Source organism: Passer domesticus, chromosome 3, assembly GCF_036417665.1.
Source record: "Passer domesticus isolate bPasDom1 chromosome 3, bPasDom1.hap1, whole genome shotgun sequence".
NCBI classification, from domain to species: domain Eukaryota; kingdom Metazoa; phylum Chordata; class Aves; order Passeriformes; family Passeridae; genus Passer; species Passer domesticus.
In genome coordinates this window covers 27,225,553-27,239,950 of record NC_087476.1, presented here as the reverse complement: position 1 = coordinate 27,239,950, position 14,398 = coordinate 27,225,553, and the positions used below count along the sequence as shown (strand labels likewise).

The 14,398-nt window shown below is 35.1% G+C and overlaps 1 protein-coding gene and 1 long non-coding RNA gene across 6 annotated transcripts in view; one reads left to right on the top strand and one right to left on the bottom strand.

The window, feature by feature from the left end:
• EYS (eyes shut homolog) overlaps positions 1–14,398 on the top strand; it is a 797,842-nt gene that overhangs the window by 438,316 nt on the left and 345,128 nt on the right. The gene's annotated exons all lie outside the window — the stretch shown is intronic.
• The window catches only part of LOC135296221 (uncharacterized), a 62,619-nt gene continuing 56,160 nt past the window's right edge, over positions 7,940–14,398 (bottom strand). Inside the window, exons 2-3 of the long non-coding RNA XR_010358270.1 lie at positions 9,010–9,087; positions 7,940–8,131 (exon numbers count right to left, since the gene is read on the bottom strand). This is a non-coding gene — a long non-coding RNA (uncharacterized LOC135296221). The remainder of the gene's footprint in view (positions 8,132–9,009; positions 9,088–14,398) is intronic.

Sequence of the window (14,398 nt, the reverse complement as noted above, 5' to 3'; positions counted from 1 at the left end):
GGACAGTCACTCCTGGCTTATCCCAGTCCAGGTGGCTGTTTGGCCTTTTCCTGCAGGTCTCTATTTCAGACCAAACCACCACTGCATCATTGTGTGTTTGCAAACATGTTCCCCTAAGGGACCACTGCTTTTACTACTCATTGCTTTTTAATTTCAATGGTTATGACAGTGGCCTTGATCATCAAGTAATCCTGGGTAAATCTTCACAAGTTTCTCCCTCCTAAGCCAATAAGCCATCATTTCCTAGTCATTGAGTCCAACCAGAAACCCAGTACTGCCAAGTCCCCTATTAAACCACCTCCCCAAGTGCCACATCTACTTGTCTTTAAATATGTTCAGGGACAAAGACTCAACCACTTCCCTGGGCAGTTTGTTCTAATGCTTGACCACCCTTTCATTGAAGAAATTTTCACTAATATTCAATTTAAAACTCCCCTGTACAACTTGATGATTTTTCCTCTTGTCTCACTGATTCTTCCTTGAGAAGAGACTAACACCCACAAACCATAGTAGAAAATGATTTATTATTTCATATAATGAACTCATTTTACATTGCTATTTTAAATGCAAAATGAAAATATAATGCTTGGAAAACACTACTTACCAAACTTTTTTTTCAAATTGTGAAATAGATTTTATCTATTAATAGATTATTATTATTTTTTTGTATATTTCTTCCAAGTAAAGTATATGTGGAATATTTCTCTGTAATGCTAAACTTTTCCAGTTTCTGTGTGTAAATACATACAGATTATATGTGTGCATGTATGTATACGTGTGTATGTGTGTGTATAGAGAGGGATATACCCCTATGTTTACATGTATAGCCACATATGATTTTTGTATCAACATTTTGTAGTCATCAGAGTGATTCCCTCTGAATATTGTTATTGATACAGGTACTTGCTGTATAGCAGAACTGAACATATAATGAAAATAGAAACAAAACTAAGTTTTAGCATATTTAAATAGCTCATTAGTAGTCTATCATCATCACCACCTCTCTTGCTAGTCACAGTCACAAGTGATCTAAATGCTCCTTCCCTGAACACCTACAAAAGTACCATGAGGTTAGAGGAAATAAATGGAAACATTTTCTATACCCAGGTTAGGTGGCAAACAGTTTAATATTGAAGATAGAACTATATGGCCTCTTTGAATACTTAAACATTAATCTATTTGCCTGTAACTTCTATTAGCACTGCAAAATAAGTAAATTAGGCTTAACCCTTGCTCGGGAGAAGATATAGTCTTGAATGATGATTGTCTTCCTTTGGGATTCTTCATTACTAGCAGAATAAAATGTCTGAGCAGATCAGAATACATTATTAGCTGATCAGAACAGAGTCTATGAGTAATCAAGTTAAAACAAAATGCAAAATGATTTATATAATTTTTAAACATAATATATGGCATTTTTTTTCTTATTTGAAGTGGAAGAAAAATGTTTATGTGTACATTATTCCAGAAGTGATAAAGAAAACCAGCTGAAGAACAAGGAAATTTCTAACAGATATAGTTGTCTATAACTGTGAGGCTTGATCAGGTTCTTGAAGCAGTGATCCTTCTGGCTGCTAAATAAAAAATAATGGATTAAACACATGATTTTTTTTTAAAAATGAGAGTTTATGTACACAATTTGTTTAAAGAGAAATTGATAGGCTTAATAAATAAATTGTTGGAGGCAGTTTCATGATCTGCTTTGGGTTTGGTTTTTTTTTTCCCACAAATCTAAACAGCTAATGGCTGCAATCCCTCTGAGCATAGAATATATTAGTCTGCAGGGCTTACAGTGAAGGTTGGATAGAAAAGAAAAAGTTCAATGCTAATGTAATAAGGCCTGTGATTCATGTTTAAATTAAATTTTTAATCTATTGCAATATAGAACTAGATATACTTTGAATATGCCTTAGTATGACAATAATTTATTTAATATTTTTAGCAAGTCAAAATATTAGTAAGGAGTGCTAAAATTACTTTTTTTCCTTGGGCATCCGTATTTTGTACTTGGATTACAGTTCTGCCTTTTTATGTTTTCTTATACACATGTTCACTATTTCTTCAAGTCCAAGTAGTAGTTTGTTTCCCCACCCATTCTTTCTTTTTAAGAAAAGAAACGCAGAAACAGCTTCCCTGACAAAGAATTACTTGGAACACTTACTACTTTGCAAATTTTATCCATTACAAAGATTTAATGTGATACTGAGGATATAAAAATACAAAAGTGTTAGTGAATTATGAAATTAAACCATATCTCCTTTTTCTTTTTTGAACCTTTATATATCTATTTACATTATAATACCACTCTCATTACTATTTTCTTAATTTCCATACAATCATGACTCTTGCTAAGCGTGAAATAATAATTTCTGATAAATTATTTTATCATGTTTCCATCTTCCATCTAAAAAAAAGACCACCGAATATTTATTGTTTGCTAAGCCCTACTTTGTAGAAAATTTGACTGCCACATCAAGCATTTTGTTTTCCCACAAAAAAATTGTTGAATTATAAGATTATAGTTAATACCCTGAGCAATTTCCCAGCACTTTTATTTTTATAGATTTGCACACTATGCCTTCTAGCAAATCTCTAAACTCATTTGAAATAAATGGCCTAAAACCAAAAGGACTGTCAGTCATAACCAGATTTTGAAACATCTGCAACTTTATAATTGACACAATTGTCAATTTATAATTTAACACAACTGTCTATGGATTTATTTTTTTGTCATAGAACCAGCAGTGTCTCCTGTTTGTGTATGCAAAGGTGCTTGAGACTGATATCTCTGCTGATTTACTTCTCAGCTGCATTTTACCTGGCCTTTTTAGACAACTGCTGTTTGGTTTTCTGCAGCTTCTTCATTCAGAAGCAAATGGAAATCCAGCATTCAATTTAAATCAAAGCATCTGGTCACAGCAATAATACATGTGCTTAAGCATGCACATGCACTTTTCAAGTTGCAGACATTTGCATACATAAATCAAGTTCCTGCCCTAGAAAGAGGTTTCATGAATTTAGAAGATTTAATGTCTGGATATGTCTAAGTATTAAAATTTTTTAGGTGCTTTCTTAATAATTTCTGGAGAATCTGCATAGAATGATAACTTGTAATTCATTCAGAAGTCAACACTCAGAACAGAAAATAAACTCTTTCAAATGCATTTCTTCTGACACAGTGCTAAAATTGTAACAGACATCTGCAAACATTAGCATTTGTAATGGCAAATCAGTTTCCTTGTATAGAGTCAGTTTAAATATGCACATAGGTGTTTATATGAATGTAAGTCCATATATGTATTTAAAAATGAAAAAGAATTAATAATGTATACAAAGAAATATAGTTTCTGCTTATCTTAAAAAAAAAAAAAAAAGTGATTGCTCTTGAAAGATTTCATCTCTTCCCTGTTTTAGAATTTTACCTGAAAAAGCCTATGTACCCACAGGGACTTATTCTACCTTAAAAGCCTATGTATTGCCTATGCACACTTAAGGATAAGACTTTATTTCCTCAAAGAGAGAAGGAACACTGAAAAATATGAAACTTCCACCTTTTGAAATTTGTTTTCAGTTTCTGTCTTTAACAGATCAACATTTATTAATGACAGTAGAATTCTACTGTAGCAAAAAATTTCTTTTATCCCCATATTATATATACTTTAATTTTTGTTGATTGTTTTTTTAGATATAGCAATATAGAATGACACCTGTATTTAGAAAAATGAATATTGGGTCTTTTTCAACTGAGACATTGGACTTAGAAGAGTCAAAAATGTAAAACAGTGATTGCAGAGATATTTGTGAGGGCAAACTCCTAGTTTCTGTTTTTTCTTCAATCCAAAAATATTAGTGTGTATGCATACTCTCTTTTTAAACTTGTAAAAGACCTAATCTATTATCAAAACTATTATTGAGTAATAGGTATACAAATACAATCAGAAGTTAGGGCAGTTAAAGATATTTCTGCTTTAGGTTAGGAGAGTGCAAACTATCACACAGGTTAACCACATTACACTTGATGAAGATATATGGAAAATTTGAGGTGTGATGGATAGAGCCTAAACAAAAGAGGAGACACTGTGTGCACCCAGGGTACCCATTGAACAGTTTTCTACAAGATATGTGAACTGCCCTGTGGTCAAAAGGGCAGACCTCCCAAGGAAACTTTTGTTGCTGCTATTTTCTACTATTGATATAGATGGACCATTTCCTGCTGCCACTGAAAGCAGTCTTTAAATATTAACTGGGGTTCATAAGCCTCTATGCAACTTTTATAAATCATTACTGCTGAGTACTACTCAAAAATGCCATCTGTAGAATGTGTTTAAGGCAGCTTGAAAACACAAGAAATGGCTTAATTTTTTTCCTGGTAGTTAGTATGAGAAAAGCAGTTGTAAAAATCTGAAATTATTACATATCTTAATAAACATACTCAGTTATTAATTAGTTCAGTGTTTATTGCACTATTATATATATATATATGTAAAAAAAAATTGAAAAAAGGCAGGAGTTCATTTATACAACATCTCCTCTTCTAATGTTGGTTAATCATTTGCATTGCTGCTGAATGTTCTATAAGGCACTGTTAGGAAATATAGTATAGAAATATAGTATAAATCATCATAAACCAACAGCAGAATTAATTACTGATTATTACTTCTGATTATTCTGTATTTATGTCAGACTAGCAAGTCACTACAGATTCACTGAAAAAATTAAACTAGAGCTACATTACATTATGAAGGATAACATCCTAAATTTAGATTGTTCTAATTTGGCAACTTGTTTATGTTACTTTCAAAAAGGTTACCATATGGAATGCTTCAGTAATTTTTATGGGGATAAAACCTCAGTTCTTTCTCACTTGTACTTTGCATGACCTTGAGTATCTCACTTCTCTTTGACTGTGCTCCCATTCCTCTGGCTTCATCTATTTATACTGCTAGAATTTTCACTTATCATGTGTACAGACTCACAGACTGTGAACTGGCTATTTTGATGTTACATTCATACAAATGATAATAAGAGCGACAGCAATAAATCTCTCAGTAGTGTGATTTTGAGTCTATAGGAAGAAAAAGTAACGCTTCAATAGTGGCTTCTTTGCCAGAGAGAAATCAGCTGGAAACAAAGTGTTTGTTAAGTCCTGTAAATATATGTATCCTTTTAAGAATTGAACAGGGTCAAGGAGACATAATATGCATAAAGGCTGAACTAGTATTTTTTTATGGATTGGCACATTGTATCTGAAATGATTCTCTTCTGTGAAAGCCACTGTTCTAGAATCCCTGCAGTACTTCATTTCTCTTTGAGAGTTGTAGGGCAACAGCAGCGAAGTAATTTTCTTTTTAAGGCTTTAGTTCACATTTAGCCACAGAATTCAAATTAATGTTTTTCTTGTTGTCAGCAAGAGGCACAAAGAGAAACATATTACTTATGGCTTCTATCTGGTAAGCAGTTACTGACTTCAAAAGAATGAGCAGGTCAGTTTAGTCATGCAAGGTCCCAGCATTCTTAATTGTTTGGAGTAAGAGAACAGTAGTGTAAGGCAGGCATAAACATTTTAAAGGTTGGAGCAATTTGGGCCTTTCTGTATGTCTCAGCATAGTATCAGAGTCAGTGAAAACAATAAAATATCTGTCTGTAGCCTCTTTTACACAACTGAAAAATGTACTGTAGAAGGCTTGGGGAGACTGAAGTTTGGTGTGCGGTTTAGATGGCAAAAAAGGGTTTTAGTTCAGAGCTAGACATATGGTTTTCAGTAATTTGATTTACTGACATGAGGAGGAAGAAGCAGGTTTTAGTGTTCCGTTCTGGCCAAACATCACCCCAAAATGATTATGTTTGTGGTAATCCCAGAGGAAACTTTACAGAATCTGAAGTTTACTCAGTCTCTACTAACCTAGCTCAGCCTCAGTACAGAGTGAGGAAAAAGCAGGACATTTCTGGTTACCATCTGGTCTGAAAACTCCTCTGGGGATGCCCCAGAGCATGGACTCAACACATTTGTGCTCCACCTCCAATGACCCTTTGGGAAGGTGTTTTCTCCTTCATCAACCCCTACTTGTGCAAGCACATGGCAGTGACTCTCCTGGTGGTACATCCAGGTAGTGCTCCCAGGGGCAGAAGAAGGGCAGAAAGGGAATTTTTTTGGCATGTTTGTGTAGGGATTTTCCCCTCTTACAAGAACAGCTTTTAGGGTGGACATCCCATTCTCATCCCATTCTCAGGCAGTCTGCGGATATGTTTTTATTTAGATAGCATTTATCCCAGAGAACTTTTTGCTTGCCTTTTTTTTTTTTACTTGCATTCCTTCCACATTGTTTGTGGGAGTTATTTATACTTATTTTATTTTTTGTCTTCTTTTTGTGCTTTTTTTTTCAGAGCTGAGGTTGGGGGCCGGGTTGGTTCAATTGTTTTTTCTTTTGTTTCATCCAGCAGCTTTTCCTTGCCCCTGCAGAGTTCCAACACTGCTGAGGCAGGATATCCCTTACTCTGGGATAGCCATGTCATGGATCCAAGCTGTCGTTATCCATCCATCCTGGCAGCTTCCAGGGCCCTCCATGGCTCATGGCTTCTCCAAATCTCTCCCTGATAGTTGGGATCCTGCTTGTTAGTTCTTCCCTGGTAGGTCAGCTGGTTGGGAAGGGGAGGGTGCCCCTCTTCTCCAAGTCTCCACTTTCCCCCACTCACTCCCCATCAGCCAATTTTTATAGTGGTCAGACACACATCAAACTTGCTACTCATAAAATAATTTTTTTACAAGGCCACAACACATTTAAAGAGCTTTTTCCTGAATGTTAGCCAGGAATTCTAAGTTATCCTTATGTTTTTCTCCCTTCTGTGAACTTGCAGCTCAGTTGCAAAGTGGCTTACCTTCATGAGTACTGCAGACCAAGGACACGGCTGACTCAAGAGACTAAGGCCTGAAGAAGTTATGAAATAAATAAAAGCAGTGTTGGGTAACTTTCTCAACAGATATTTATGATAGCTCTGTGAGTGCCAGAAAAGAATGAATAAAAGTACAGGAAATCAGTTAAATCAAATCTTCGGATGCAAATGCTGATTGCTGTTCTCAAGTATTCAGTCATAAGATCTTAACTTCCAATATCACTTTCTGCAGAGAAGGTGTTACAGTAACTTCAAGCTTTTCACCTCATCAGATAAAGTCAGGCATAGCACTGCATTTCGGACTGAGGGTTGAGCTGTGGAGTACAATGGCAGTCACTGAAGGCATGGGAACTGTCCTGTGGGTGGCATTTCATTGTCTAGAAAGGTTTGCAATCAGTGTTGGGTTAGAAAAAGAGCACAAAATATGTAGTGGAGCTATGAACTAGCTTTATCATTCTGGTGCTCTGAATTGTCTAGTTAATACCAAAAAACACATTAGCAAATGCAATTAGAGTTGTTATATAATTTATAAAATTTCCTTTGTCTTTTTTTTTTTTTTGATAGCTGGGCTTTTATTTGGTGTAATACACTTCCAATGTTTCTCTGTACAATAAAGGCTGACATTTAAAGTCTTTCTTATGCAAAATGTGGTGTAGGCTGTGACAAGCCAGGAGGATGCTGATGACTTCTCTGTGAAGAGGAGCATAAAGCATAATGCTGTTGGCAGAGTTTCTTTCTTCTCATTATTTGGATCCACTTTGGTTTCTTTAATGCAGCCACTCACACAAAAGTCTGTGATTTGTCTGGCAGTCACTTGAGCAGTGAGTATGACACTGTCCTCAGAGGGGCATTCCCAGAGCTGGAGCTGGAATGGAGGAAGCAACAGTCGCTGAGAGCAGCATAGATGCTCCAACAGAGAAAAACCAGTTCAGACCCAAACAAGCTGAGACAAATCCTGAGACTTTGCAGTGCCAGGTCAATACAGGGCCTGTATTTAACAGTTAAAGGCACAAACCACATTCATTGGAGGACAGTAGGTGTTGTGTAATCATAATTTTCCTTCTGAATCTGAGACACACAGAGGGTGGTAACTATGGTATGGGACTTCTGGAAAAGCTAAGAACTTCTGTAAATGTAGCAAAAAGCCTGATGGAATACATTAGACTGCTGAAATGGCTCCTTGGTATCTCTATGCAGGTGACTGAATCCCATTCATAACACTATAGCTGGCAACCAAACACTAGAAAACAAAAATAGGCACAAGGCGTTACACACTCCAGATGGCAATAATTAAACCTTTAGTTAGCATAAATGTTCTAAACATAGTTTAACAAGTAGAAAGCACAAAGTTGAGTAAATAAAGCAGATATCAAGGTTTGGGAAGCACTTAGGCAGATATGAATTTGAAAAGAACCTCTAACTTAGTCCAAGAAGATACGAAAATAGTTGCGTTGTAATAGGAGTGTTTCAAGTAGACAGGAGAGCATATATGTAAGTGGTAGTGAAAAGGGATGGATTAAGAGAGATAACACATTATTTCCACAAAAAAATTTACAAATACAGTTTATAACTGAGCACTATGTAACAACATCTTTATCGTTAGATTCATTCTATCCATTTCAGGGTGAGGGAATGGGAATGGGAAGAGGAATCCAATTCTTAGCTTTAATCAGGAACTAGGTACGATCCATTTTCAGCAGCATTGGTAACTTAGCACAGATAGTCATTAATATTTGTAAGATACTAGATGAAATAAGATGCAAATATTTCCTTCTCATATGTAATAGGTATGCTTGCCCTGAAGGGGAATATCCTGTGCTAAGGAAAAAGAAAGATGTGAAAATATGGGAAAAAGTGACATTTTTTGTTTCATCTACATTAAAAATTGAGAGTACCAGTTTCAATACATATTCTTGTTTTTCCTTAGTATCTATTTTAGCTTTCTGCTTTTACCAAGAGCTTTACTGCCTATGCATGTGTTATGGAAGGTATATATTAGTTACAAATTCTAGACATTTTTTATTTCTATGCAGGATCTTGCAATTATACAGTATAAGATGAAAATCAACTAAAATTCTAGTTATCATGTGGAGCTCTTAGTTAAAAATCAACACTTACCTCATGCCGATTAACACGTATACAATCTCTCCAAGAAGCAGCATGTAATGTTGCTCTACATGATTCTTCAACTGTCATCTGGAATAAGTACTTTACAAATAAAACAGTCAATAAGATGGTTCTTCCCAGTTCTTTCTTTTTCCACTAATATCTTTTATTGTGTTTTTAGCTCTCCAAGAACTATTATAGCTTTGTCCATTGTTTCACAAAGATGCTCTGTCTTTTTCTGTGGAAATGCTGTTTTTAAGAGCTTTAACTGCATTGTGGGCAGTCAAATGCGTCCCCTGACAAATAAACTGACTTGACAGTGTTCTCTACTACTCTTAAATGAAGCTATATGCTCTCCCAAAATGTCTGCACCACAGAAATCACTGTGAATGCTAGTAATCAGGAGAGATTGCAATGTTGTCTCATCATGCTTTTGGGAAATCTAAAGGAACAGGTTTGATTTTAAATGAGTTTTTCCTAGTCATTAAAGGCATTTTTTATATATCACAGTTTGTTCTTGCTGTGGTAGTTCACCAGCCTTCTCCCTGACCCTCACTATGGGAAAACTTTTAGTTTAGAGTTTCTCACATCAGCCAAAGAAACAGTAGCAGTTATTTATTAGTCATGGTCATGGACTGGTAAGCCTGCCTTATGAGGAAAGGCTGAGAGAACTGTTTTTTCATGGAATCACATGGAAAAGATGAGAGGTTGTGAGTACAAGTTGCTCCTGAGGAGATTCTGGTTGGACATAGGAGGACAATTTTTTGCAATGAAAACAATCAGCCACCAGAATAATCTTGACAGGAAAGTGATGGATTGGACAACTTTGGATACTTTTAAGACTCAACTGGACAAAGTGCTGAGGCATCTTGTCTAAACAGTGTTTTGCCAAGAAATGTTGAATCACATGATCCTTGAGGTTGCTTCCAACCTGATATTCTGTGAAGTAACATTTTTTCCAGGTGACACTATTGCTTCACTTTTGTAAATCAGTCTGTACTTGGAAGGGATTAATTTTTGTCAGTGTTTCCAAATTTCATAGGGCTTTATACTAGAAGCACCCAGCAGAGCCTGTAGGTGTAAAATACACTACAGATATGAAAAAGAGCTGGGGGAAAAAAGGTTCAATTAAAATTTAAGTCCTTTTGCCTCTACTAGTAGGTCATATTAAAACTTCAGTGTCTCAACTGGTCAAGAGACATGCTTTGTATGTAAAGTCAGGAATTTACTGTAGATCTAATTGGAATGATAAATCTTGCAAAAAATGTAATATTAGTCCAGTTATAGAAGTACTAAAACTTACCATGCAAGTTATCCAAATACTGAAGTTCAATCACAGTAATAATAGTTTAATGCTTGAAACTTACAGACAAACTTTATACTTCCATTTGTTTCATTCAGGAGGAGCGGTTATTGTCATCCTGAGTCTGTAGCTATAATATTTTAGTGAAAAAGCCTCTGCTGGGATTTTTCCTGTCCTGAGGAGCTGAGAGCCTCAGGAAAGAAATGTAAACAATAACTCTCTGATGCTGTGGAATGCAACAAGTTCATCTTCCATTGGTCCATGTGGATTGTTTTCAATTAGTGACCAATCACAGCCACCTGTGCCAAGGCTGTGAGCAGTCACAGGATTTTTGTTATTCATTCCAATTCTATTCTTGTCTTTGTAGCCTTCTGATCTTCTTCTCTCTGTTCTTTTAGTATAGTTGTAATGTAGTATTTTAATATAATATATAACATAATAAATCAGCCTTCTGATGAAAATGGAGTCAAGCCTCGTGTCCTCACACAAGGGGCAGCCTAAACAATATGAGTCTTTTGCCAAGAGAATGCAGCAAGGACTTCTTCATTCTTGTACTTGAGGGGCTTATGCTAGGGGACACTTTTAAGCATTTCTAATATGTCCTATACCTTGCTTCTTTTGCTTTTCTGTGTTACATCTGATTTTTTTAAATGGAAGTGGTGTTTTATTTATGTTGGAAGCTTGTCTTTTGTTACTCGTGAAGACATTTTCACCTAGCTTCAAATATATAATCTCTTCAATGACCAGTAGTTATTCAGTGATCATTTCCTGATAGCCTTGATATCTGATTCTGTGTTTATATTTTTCAAGGTATCAACTGTTATCCAGTATTGCATTCCATAATACCATATAATTTATTCTATGCACAAAAATAAGTGTCACTGGAATACTATTTGTTATCACTATCTGAGCCATATTGGAATTATTATAAAAAAAGACATATCAGCACACCATTGTACAATGAAAATCAAAACTCAAACAAATTAGATATGAGTCTACTAAACCTAAAAAAGCTAAAACAAAGCTCTAGGCAAGCCTAAAACAAGTCCAGACAAATTAGGCTTGATAAGCCCCAGTCTACAGCCTTTCAGTCTAAGAACAAACCCTGTGGTTTCTTCAGCAATCCCATATTTACTGAACCAAAGGACTACAAAAGTGAGACACAGGAAAAACTGTGTTGATATTATTTGTAAAAACTGGGAATATATGCTGAAATGCAATTTGTTACACTTCACTTTTTTTTTACATATTCATATCCAAAATGATTAACACTAAGAATCAGCTGAGACAAGCCCTGTGAAATGGTCCCTGGGGATTCTAGCAATAAACTGTGGGGAGTAGGAAGGTTGGTCTTCACAAGAAATAGCAGGCGGCTAATGAAGTGCTCACAGTTCTGCATTATGAGTGTTTTATCTGTATTATCAGAGTTGGAAAGGGCAGAGGTCTTAAATATTACCTAAAAAATTAAAGTGGTACAGAACATTTTATAACAGAAGGGTTAACTGTGTATAACAGCTCCCTTCTCCTATTCTCCTGCAACATTTTGTGAGCTCTTAACAGATTTTGTAAACTCTATTAATTAAAATCTTCCATTTTCATGTGCGTGATTCTCAACATAGTCATGTACACACAGTCACACACACAGAAGCTAATTTAAATCAAAAACATTGGAAAAGTAAATGAAGAATAGGAAAATAGTGCCTGATATTAATTTGGTTTTTTGTATCCTGGATTTTGAATGAGTGCCTGGAAAGCCGAGAGGTATGTCAAGACTGATATTATGGGAGTTTGCATCAGCTAAGGACCTGTCTTAAGTTATTCCTTCATGTATAAGAACTATTAATAAAAAGCTTGGAGAGATTCTGTTTGAGAAAGGATTGACCAGATGTTAGCTTTCCTCTATATAAAATCTCACTGCAAATATGGATTATTTTAGCAAACAGCTGAATAGTGGCTTTTCATCAGTTCTACAAGGACGCACACACACACACACACACACACGCACACATTCTTGTTCCTCCTTTAATTCTGCCCACACTACTGGTGTCTGGTGTGTGAAGAAATACATATAGTTTCCAACTGGGCAGGTTAATAAAATAAAGAAAGGAGTTTCTTAGCTCTAATATATTTTCATCAAGGCTTAGCCATTCTGGTTATTTTACTGTATTCATTGTACCCTGATATTCCACAGATTAACCTTTCCTTTAAGGCTGTCACACCCCACCAACTGTGATTTAGCAAGTACATAATTTATCATTTAATAAGAACGTCCATGTTAAGCACAGTGGGAGCTTTTACTGGCAGTAAAATCTGCTTTTCTCATAGGGAAAATAAAGACTGAATCCAAGTGGACTGAAAAAGTTTAACATCTCTTGTAATGAGAATGACCTTAGAAAGAATGGAACTTTTTATTAGCAAATGTTTAGTATGTGTTCTGATGGTCCCAAAACATTCTTTGAGAATAAAGACTCTAATATGACATACATTAATTAATTTAATTAATTAAACTGTCAACAATTTCCAGGGTAACACTGTGTGTTCAGAGTAGTTTAAAAAGTAGTTTTATATAGTCCACATTGCACTTATATTATTATAGTCAGGAATAAAGCTCTTAATATAGTCCTTACTGTCCTATGATTCCATGGTCTTTTTCTTCTTTTCTATAGACTTAATTAGTTCTCTGTTCTATTAACATTTTTACAAGTTAAGAAGAAGGATGAAGAAAGTTGATAAAAAGAAAGCTGAAAAGTTGCAAAGCTTCCAACTCCAATTCTGCCTAAACAATCTGAATCTGTTTTGGACTTTTACATGCAGCAGTCCTCCTGTGTGAAGAAGGATGCCTTGCAGTAGAGTATATCCAGTTCAATATGCTGATAGGATCACCTTTCAAGGGCATAAAGAATAAACTTCTTCTATTTCCTTCATTCTTTACAACGTATTGATATATTAATTCATTCTTTCTTACATTTACCCCTGCAAATATAAATCATAGGTAATTATACATTTGTAATTACATATCAAATTTCTAATATCTTTAAGCTGGTCAGACACTCTTGTAAGCCTATGATAAGTTCTCATTGTTAGTGAAGATAGTTAACATATGGATAAGGTTCCAACCTTGTGGTTTGTAGTTCCTGTTCTAAAAGAAGTTCTGCTAGAGAATGCCACTATAAATTACATTGTTAAAATTCATTTTACCCTTGCAAAGATATTCAATGTAAACTAATGATGAATATGGAGAAGTTCCTGACCATCAGAATCAGAAAATTTACAAGATCTGAACTTGGGACTCTTGTACTATATAGGGTACTGCTCTTTTCAAATTAGTTTTTCTCCAATAACTATTTTCATACCACTCTAAATTGCATTAATAATTTAATGATTTCTCCCATAATCTAAGAAATACAGCAGAAAAAAAAAAAAAAGATGTCTTGTGTTATTTCAGATTATAGATCTGTAATAGGGACTCTGATTCTGATATGACAAGAACAGAACTTTAGATGAATAAATGGTATACCTTTTAAAACAGAATTAGCACACTCAAGTATGCTAATTCAATTTTTTTCTTTTTGATTAATATTGAATATTCTTTAAAATAGAACTAACATTTCCTGACCACCATGGAGAGCTATAATGTATTTTTACTTCATCCTGTGGGAAATTTATCTTCAGAGTAAATAAACTTGCTTCATTCTAGACAGTACATCCAAGGAGAATACAGAGGAGGAGAAGGAAATAAAAAAGTCAACATGATATGCTATACTTGTAGCTTGGGGAAAGCTTCATTGTCAGTGTTCTAAAATTAAAAATATCAGCATCACCTCTGGGAAGGGTTTTAGAGATAATAATCTCCGAAAAGCTCTCAGGAGACTTGTATAAATTCCTTAGTGGCTGCTTTCTCAAGTTCTCTCCATAAAAACATGCTTCAAAGGAGATCAGGAGAAGAAATTTTCAGTAGTATTAGTGATAAGGCAGCTGACTCTTATTATTTTGAACTTAGAGCCATTTGTCTTAGGAAGACAATCAGTTTAACCCATTTGTGAAACCACAGTACCAAAAAGATCCATACTGATCCAACACAGGATCCCAGCAATCACT